The sequence below is a fragment of the Triticum aestivum genome, chromosome 6D, assembly GCF_018294505.1.
Source record: "Triticum aestivum cultivar Chinese Spring chromosome 6D, IWGSC CS RefSeq v2.1, whole genome shotgun sequence".
Lineage (NCBI taxonomy): Eukaryota > Viridiplantae > Streptophyta > Magnoliopsida > Poales > Poaceae > Triticum > Triticum aestivum.
In genome coordinates, this window is record NC_057811.1 from 394,217,490 (window position 1) to 394,226,820 (window position 9,331).

Here is a 9,331-nt window from a genome sequence, read left to right on the forward strand (position 1 = left end):
TACCTCCCTGTTAAACTAATAAGAAGGCACACATCAGGTCTGGTACACAGCATTGCGTACATGATAGAACCTATGGCTGAAGCATAGGGAATGACCTTTATTTTCTCTCTATCTTATGCAATGGTCGGGCATTGAGTCTGACTCAACTTCACACCTTGTAACACAAGCAAGAACCCTTTCTTTGCTTGATCCATTTCGAACTTCTTCAAAACTTTATCAAGGTATGTGCTTTGTGAAAGTCCAATTAAGCATCTTGATCTATCTCTATAGATCTTGATGCCCAATATATAAGCAGCTTCACCGAGGTCATTCATTGAAAAACTCTTGTTCAAGTATCCTTTTATGCTATCCAAAAATTCTATATCATTTCCAATCAACAATATGTCATACACATATAATACTAGAAATGCTACAGAGCTCCCACTCACTTTCTTGTAAATAGAGGCTTCTCCAAAAGTCTGTATAAAACCATATGCTTTCATCACACTATCAAAACATTTATTCCAACTCCGAGATGCTTGCACCGGTCCATAAATGGATCGCTGGAGCTTGCACACTTTCTTACCATCCTTTGGATTGATAAAACCTTCGGGTTGCATCATATACAACTCTTCTTCCAGAATCCATTCAGGAATGCAGTCTTTACATCCCTTTGCCAAATTTCATAATCATAAAATGCAGCAATTGCTAACATGATTCGGACGGACTTAAGCATCGCTACGGGTGAGAAGGTCTCATCTAGTCAACTCCTTGAACTTGTCGAAAACCTTTTGCAACAAGTCGAGCTTTGTAGACAGTAACATTACCGTCAGCGTCAGTCTTCTTCTTGAGAATCCATTTATTCTCGATGGCTTGCCGTTCATCGGGCAAGTCAACCAAAGTCCACACTTTGTTCTCATACATGGATCCCATCTCAGATTTCATGGCCTCAAGCCATTTTGCGGAATCTGGGCTCATCATCACTTCCTCATAGTTCGTAGGTTCGTCATGGTCAAGTAACATGACCTCCAGAACCGGATTACCGTACCACTCTGGTGCGGATCTTACTCTGGTTGACCTACGAGGTTCAGTAGTAACTTGATCTGAAGTTATATGATCATCATCATTAGCTTCCTCACTAATTGGTTAGGAGTCACAGGAACTAATTTCTATGATGAACTACTTTCCTATAAGGGAGCAGGTACAGTTACCTCATCAAGTTCTATTTTCCTCCCACTCACTTCTTTCGAGTGAAACTCCTTCTCTAGAAAGGATCCATTCTTAGCAACGAATGTCTTGCCTTCGGATCTGTGATAGAAGGTGTACCCAACAGTCTCCTTTGGGTATCCTATGAAGACACATTTCTCTGATTTGGGTTCGAGCTTATCAGGTTGAAGCTTTTTCACATAAGCATCAGAGCCCCAAACTTTCAGAAACGACAACTTGGGTTTCTTGCCAAACCACTATTCATAAGGTGTCGTCTCAACGGATTTAGATGGTGCCCTATTTAACGTGAATGCAGCCGTCTCTAAAGCATAACCCCAAAACGATAACGGTAAATCAGTAAGAGACATCATAGATCGCACCATATCTAATAAAGGGCTCGTTACGACGTTCGCACACACCATTACGCTGTGGTGTTCCGGGTGGCGTGAGTTGCGAAACTATTCCGCATTGTTTCAAATGAAGACCAAACTCGTAACTCAAATATTCTCCTCCACGATCAGATCGTAGAAACTTTATTTTCTTGTTACGATGATTTTCCACTTCACTCTGAAATTCTTTGAACTTTTCAAATGTTTCAGATTTATGCTTCATCAAGTAGATATACCCATATCTGCTCAAATCATCTGTGAAGGTGAGAAAATAACGATACCCGCCGCGAGCCTCAACATTCATTAGACCACATACATCAGTATGTATGATTTCCAACAAATCTGTTGCTCGCTCCATTGTTCCGGAGAACGGCGTTTTAGTCATCTTGCCCATGAGGCATGGTTCGCAAGTACCAAGTGATTCATAATCAAGTGATTCCAAAAGTCCATCAGAATGGAGTTTTTTCATGCGCTTTACACCAATATGACCCAAACGGCAGTGCCACAAATAAGTTGCACTATCATTATCAACTCTGCATCTTTTGGCTTCAATATTATGAATATGTGTGTCACAACTATCGAGATTCAACAAAAATAGACCACTCTTCAAGGGTGCATGACCATAAACGATATTACTCATATAAATAGAACAACCATTATTCTCAGATTTAAATGAATAACCGTCTCGCATTAAACAAGATCCAGATATAATGTTCATGCTCAACGCTGGCACCAAATAACAATTATTCAGGTCTAAAACTAATCCCGAAGGTAGATGTAGAGGTAGCGTGCCGACTGCGATCACATAGACTTTGGAACCATTTCCCACGCGCATCGTCACCTCGTCCTTAGCCAATCTTCGCTTAATCCGTAGTCCCTATTTCGAGTTGCAAATATTAGCAACAGGACCAGTATCAAATACCCAGGCACTACTGCGAGCATTAGTAAGGTACACATCAATAACATGTATATCACATATACCTTTGTTCACCTTGCCATCCTTCTTATCCGCCAAATACTTGGGGCAGTTCCGCTTCCAGTGACCAGTCCCTTTGCAGTAGAAGCACTCAGTCTCAGGCTTAGGTCCAGACTTGGGCTTCTTCACTTGAGCAGCAACTTGCTTGCTGTTCTTATTGAAGTTCCCCTTCTTCCCTTTACCCTTTTTCTTGAAATTGGTGGTCTTGTTGACCATCAACACTTGATGCTCTTTCTTGATTTCTACCTCTGCAGCCTTTAGCATTGCGAAGAGCTCGGGAATTGTCTTATCCATCCCTTTCATATTATAGTTCATCACGAAGCTCTTGTAGCTTGGTGGCAGTGATTAAAGAATTCTATCAATGACACTATCATCAGGAAGATTAACTCCCAGTTGAATCAAGTGATTGTTATACCCAGACAATTTGAGTATATGCTCACTAACAGAACTATTCTCCTTCATTTTGCAGCTGTAGAACTTATTGGAGACTTCATATCTCTCAATCCGGGCATTTGCTTGAAATATTAACTTCAACTCCTGGAACATCTCATATGCTCCATGACGTTCAAAACGTCATTGAAGTCCCAGTTCTAAGCCGTAAAGCATGGCACACTGAACTATCGAGTAGTCATCAGCTTTGCTCTGCCAGACGTACATAACATCTGGCGTTGCTCCTGCAGCGGGTTTGGCACCTAGCGGTGCTTCCAGGACGTAATTCTTCTGTGCAGCAATGAGGATAATCCTCAAGTTACGGACCCAGTCCGTGTAGTTGCTACCATCATCTTTCAACTTAGCTTTCTCTAGGAACGCATTAAAATTCAACGGAACAACGGCACGGGCCATCTATCTACAACAACATAGACATGCAAAATACTATCAGGTACTAAGTTCATGATAAATTAAAGTTCAATTAATCAAATTACTTAGGAACTCCCACTTAGATATACATCCCTCTAATCATCTAAGTGATCACGTGATCCAAATCAACTAAACCATGTCCGATCATCACGTGAGATGGAGTAGTTTTCAATGGTGAACATCACTATGTTGATCATACCTACAATATGATTCACGCTCGACCTTTCGGTCTTAGTGTTCCGAGGCCATATCTGCATGTGCTAGGCTCGTCCAGTTTAACCTGAGTATTCCGCGTGTGCAAAACTGGCTTGCACTCGTTGTATGTGAACGTAGAGCTTATCACACCCGATCATCACGTGGTGTCTCGGCACGACGAACTTTCGCAGCGGTGCATACTTAGGGAGAACACTTGTACCTTGAAATTTAGTGAGAGATCATCTTATAATGCTACCGCCGAACTAAGCAAAATAAGATTCATAAAGGATAAACATCACATGCAATCAATATAAGTGATATGATATGGCCATCATCATCTTGTGCATTTGATCTCCATCTCCAAAGCACCGTCATGGTCACCATCGTCACTGGCTTGACACCTTGATCTCCATCGAAGCATCGTTGTCGTCTCGCCAACTATTGCTTCTACGACTATCGCTACCGCTTAGTGATAAAGTAAAGCAATTACATGGCGATTGCATTTCATACAATAAAGCGACAACCATATGGCTCCTGCCAGTTGCCGATAACTCTGTTGCAAAACATGATCATCTCATACAATAAAATTTAGCATCATGTCTTGACCATATCACATCACAACATGCCCTGCAAAAACAAGTTAGACTTCCTCTACTTTGCTGTTGCAAGTTTTACGTGGCTGCTACGGGCTGAGCAAGAATCGTTCTTACCTACGCATCAAAAACCACAATGATTTTTGTCAAGTGTTCTGTTTTAACCTTCAACAAGGACCGGGCGTAGCCACACTCGATTCAACTAAAGTTGGAGAAACTGACACCCGCCAGCCACCTGTGTGCGAAGCACGTCGGTAGAACCAGTCTCGCGTAAGCGTACGCGTAATGTCGGTCCGGGCCGCTTCATCCAACAATACTGCCGAATCAAAGTATGGCATGCTGGTAAGCAGTATGACTATTATCGCCCACAACTCTTTATGTTCTACTCGTGCATATAACATCTACGCATAGACATGGCTCGGATGCCACTATTGGGGAACGCAGTAATTTCAAAAAAATTCCTACGCACACGCAAGATCCATCTAGGTGATGCATAGCAACGAGAGGGGAGAGTGTTGTCTACGTACCCTTGATGTCTACTACGCAACCTTCTTCTTGTAGACGTTGTTGGGCCTCCAAGTGCAGAGCTTTGTAGGACAGTAGCAAATTTCCCTCAAGTGGATGACCTAAGGTTTATCAATCCGTGGGAGGCGTAGGATGAAGATGGTCTCTCTCAAGCAACCCTGCAACCAAATAACAAAGAGTCTCTTATGTCCCCAACACACCCAATACAATGGTAAATTGTATAGGTGCACTAGTTCGGCGAAGAGATGGTGATACAAGTGCAATATGGATGGCAGATATAGGTTTTTGTAATCTAAAAATATAAAAAACAGCAAGGTAGCAAGCGATAAAAGTGAGCACAAAAGGTATTGCAATGCTAGGAAACAAGGCCTAGGGTTCATACTTTCACTAGTGCAACTTCTCTCAACAATAATAACATAATCGGATCATATAACTATACCTCAACAAGCAACAAAGAGTCACTCCAAAGTCACTAATAGCGGAGAACAAACGAAGAGATTATTGTAGGGTACGAAACCACCTCAAAGTTATTCTTTCGGATTGATCTATTCAAGAGTTCGTACTAGAATAACACCTTAAGATACAAATCAACCAAAACCCTAATGTCACCTAGATACTCCAATGTCACCTCGAGTATCCACGGGTATGATTATACGATATGCATCACACAATCTCAGATTCATCTATTCAACCAACACATAGAACTTCAAAGAGTGTCCCAAAGTTTCTACCGGAGAGTCAAGACGAAAACGTGTGCCAACCCCTATGCATAAGTTCACGAGCGGAACCCGCAAGTTGATCACCAAAACATACATCAAGTGGATCACGTGATATCCCATTATCACCACAGATAAGCACATGCAAGACATACATCAAGTGTTCTCAAATCCTTAAAGGCTCAATCCAATAAGATGACTTCAAAGGGAAAACTCAATCGATTACAAGAGAGTAGAGGGGGAGAAACATCATAAGATCCAACTATAATAGCAAAGCTCGCGATACATCAAGATCGTACCACCTCAAAAACACGAGAGAGAGAGAGAGAGAGAGAGAGAGAGAGATCAAACACATAGCTACTGGTACATACCCTCAGCCCCGAGGGTGAACTACTCCCTTCTCGTCATGGAGAGCACCGGGATGATGAAAATGGCTACCGGTGAGGGATTCCCCCTCCGGCAGGGTGCCGGAACAGGGTCCCGATTGGTTTTTGGTGGCTACAGAGGCTTGCGGCGGCGGAACTCCCGATCTATTCTGTTCTCCGATGTTTTTAGGGTATATGGATATATATAGGCGAAAGAAGTCAGTCAGGGGAGCCACGAGGGGCCCACGAGGGTGGGGGCGCGCCCAGGGGGTAGGGCGCACCTTCCTGCCTTGTGGCTTCCTCGAAGCTTCCCTGACGTCTAATCCAAGTCTCCTGGATTGCTTCCGTTCCAAAAATAACTCTCCCGAAGGTTTCATTCCATTTGGACTCCGTTTGATATTCCTTTTCTTCGAAACACTGAAATAGGCAAGAAAACAGCAATTTGGGTTGGGCCTCTAGTTAATAGGTTAGTCCCAAAAATAATATAAAAGTGTTCAGTAAAGCCCATAAACATCCAAAACAGATAATATAATAGCATGAATACTTCATAAATTATAGATACATTGGAGACGTATCAGCATCCTCAAGCTTAATTCCTGCTCTTCCTCGAGTAGGTAAATGATAAAAGAAATAATTTATGAAGTGTGAATGCTAGCAGGTGCACAAGTTTGATCAATGATAATTTCAATCACCTTTTCTAGCATCATTATATATCATAACAGTAGCTCAACTCATAGAACTTCTCATGATCAAGTAACAACCTATTCACATGTTAAAGTATAGATCATAGACTTTCTTGAAAACTAACAAACCGTGTTATTAGTCATCAAACAATTACAATTCATCCTATTTTCAGGAAGGGTCTATGTCAGAGCTTTGATTCAGCAAACTTCACATACTCAGCTATCATTTTGTCTTTCACAATTGCTAACACTCACATGATATTTATGCGTTCAAAGTTTTAATCAGACACAGAGAAAGATAGGGTCTTATAGATTCGCCTCCCAACCTTTTACCTCAAGGGTAATGTCAACAATAATAGTTCATGATGCCTTACATCCAATTGGATATATATATCAGGATCTTTCCAACACAATGTGCTTGCCAAAGGATAAAATGTAAAAAGGAAAGGTGAAGATCACCATGACTCTTGCATAAGGTATAAGACAAGAATGAAAGATAGGCCCTTCGCAGAGGGAAGCAGAGGTCGTCATGCGCTTTTATAGTTGGATGCACAAAATCTTAATGCGAAAGAACGTCACTTTATATTGCCACTTGTGATAGGGACCTTTATTATGCAGTCTGTCGCTTTTATTGCTTCCACATCACAAGATCGTATAAAGCTTATTTTCTCCACACTAATAGATCATACATATTTAGAGAGCAATTTTTATTGCATGCACCGATGACAACTTACTTGAAGGATCTTACTCAATCCATAGGTACGTATGGAGGACTCTCATGGAAATACTGGTTTAAGGGGTATTTGGAAGCACAAGTAGTATCTCTACTTGGTGCAAAGAATTTGGCTAGCATGAGGGGGAAAGGCAAGCTCAACATGTTGAATGATCCATGACAATATACTTTATTTCAGATATAAGAAAACATAACCCATTACGTTGTCTTCCTTGTCCAACATCAACCTTTTAACATGTCATATTTTAATGAGTGCTCACAATTACAAAAGATGTCCAAGATAGTATATTTATATGTGAAATCTCTCTTCCTTCAATATTCTTTCATGAATTGTTCAAGTGACCAATACAATGTTTGCTAACCTTCAATAAATTTACCACCTCTACTTCTTATATGTGAAGTCATTACTCCCCATGGGATAAGTATATGAAACATATATAAATTTCAGATTTATGATATTCAAATCATTCAACTATTTACTCATAGGATATAAGTGAAGCACACGAGTAAATGACAAACTACTCCAAAAAGATATAAGTGAAGATAAATGAGTAGTTAAATAATTATGTAGCTATGTGAAGACTCTCTCTCATTTAAGAATTTCAGATCTTGATATTTTATTCAAACAGCAAGCAAAACAAAATAAAATGACACTCTAAGAATAGCAAACATCACGTGAAGAAGCAAAAACTTAGGATCAACCGATACTAACCGATAGTTGTTGAAGAAGAAAGGTGGGATGCCAACCGGGGCATCCCCAAGCTTAGATGCTTGAGACTTATTGAAATAGTAATTAGGGATGCCTTGGGCATCCCCAAGATTGAGCATTTGTGTCTCCTTAATTCCTTTCATATCGCGGTTTCCCTAAATCTTAAAAGCTTCATCCACACAAAACTCAACAAGAACTTGTGAGATAGGTTAGTATAAATCCATGCAAAACCTTATCATTCTCTACTGTAGCAAATCACTAAAATTATTATTCAAAATTGCATACTAAATGCCTCTGCATATTTAATACTCATATCCTCAAATAGAATCATTAAACAAGCAAATATATGCAAACAATGCAAACATAACAGCAATCTGCCTAAACAGGACAGTCTGTAAATAATGCAGCAAGATCCATACTTACCTAGCTCCAAAAATTATGAAAGAAAATTCCCACTGTAGTAAATTTATCAGAGCTTTTTATGCAAAAGGTTTCAACATTTTATCACATTCTGACTTTTCTAGGGAATTTTTGCAACAGCGGTAAACTTTCTGTTTTCAAACAGCAACATGTAGACTTGTAAAATAGGCATAGTAAAGGCTATCAATGCCACTTTTATTGAAATAAAAGATGCAAAACATTTTTCTAAATAACAGAAAGCAAATCCTAATAAAATAAATTGACGCTCCAAGCAAAACACATATCATGTGGTGAATAAAAATATAGCTCCAAGTAAAGTTACCGATGAACGAAGACGAAAGAGGGGATGCCTTCCGGGGCATCCCCAAGCTTAGGCTCTTGGTTGTCCTTGAATATTGCCTTGGGGTGCCTTGGGCATCCCCAATATTAGGCTCTTTCCACTCCTTATTCCATAGTCCATCGAATCCTTTACCCAAAACCTGAAAACTTCACAACACAAAACTCAACAGAAAACTCGTAAGCTCCGTTAGTATAAGAAAATAAATCGCCACTTTTGGTACTGTTGTGAACTCATTATAAATTCATATTGGTGTAATATCTACTGTATTCCAACTTCTCTATGGTTCATACCCTCCGATACTACTCATAGATTCATCCAAATAAGCAAACAACACATAGAAAACAGAATCTGTCAAAAACAGAACAGTCTGTAGTAATCTGTATCAAACGTATACTTATGGAACTCCAAAAATTCTGAAATAAATTGGTGGACCTGAGGAATTTTTCTATTAATAATCTTCAAAAAGAATCAACCTAAAAGAACTCTCCAGTAAAAAATGGCAGCACATCTCGTGAGCGCTAAAGTTTCTGTTTTTTACAGCATGATCATAAAGACTTCACCCAAGTCTTCCCAAAGGTTCTACTTGGCACAAACACTAATTAAAACATAAAACCAAATCTAAACAGAGGCTAGATAGATTACTT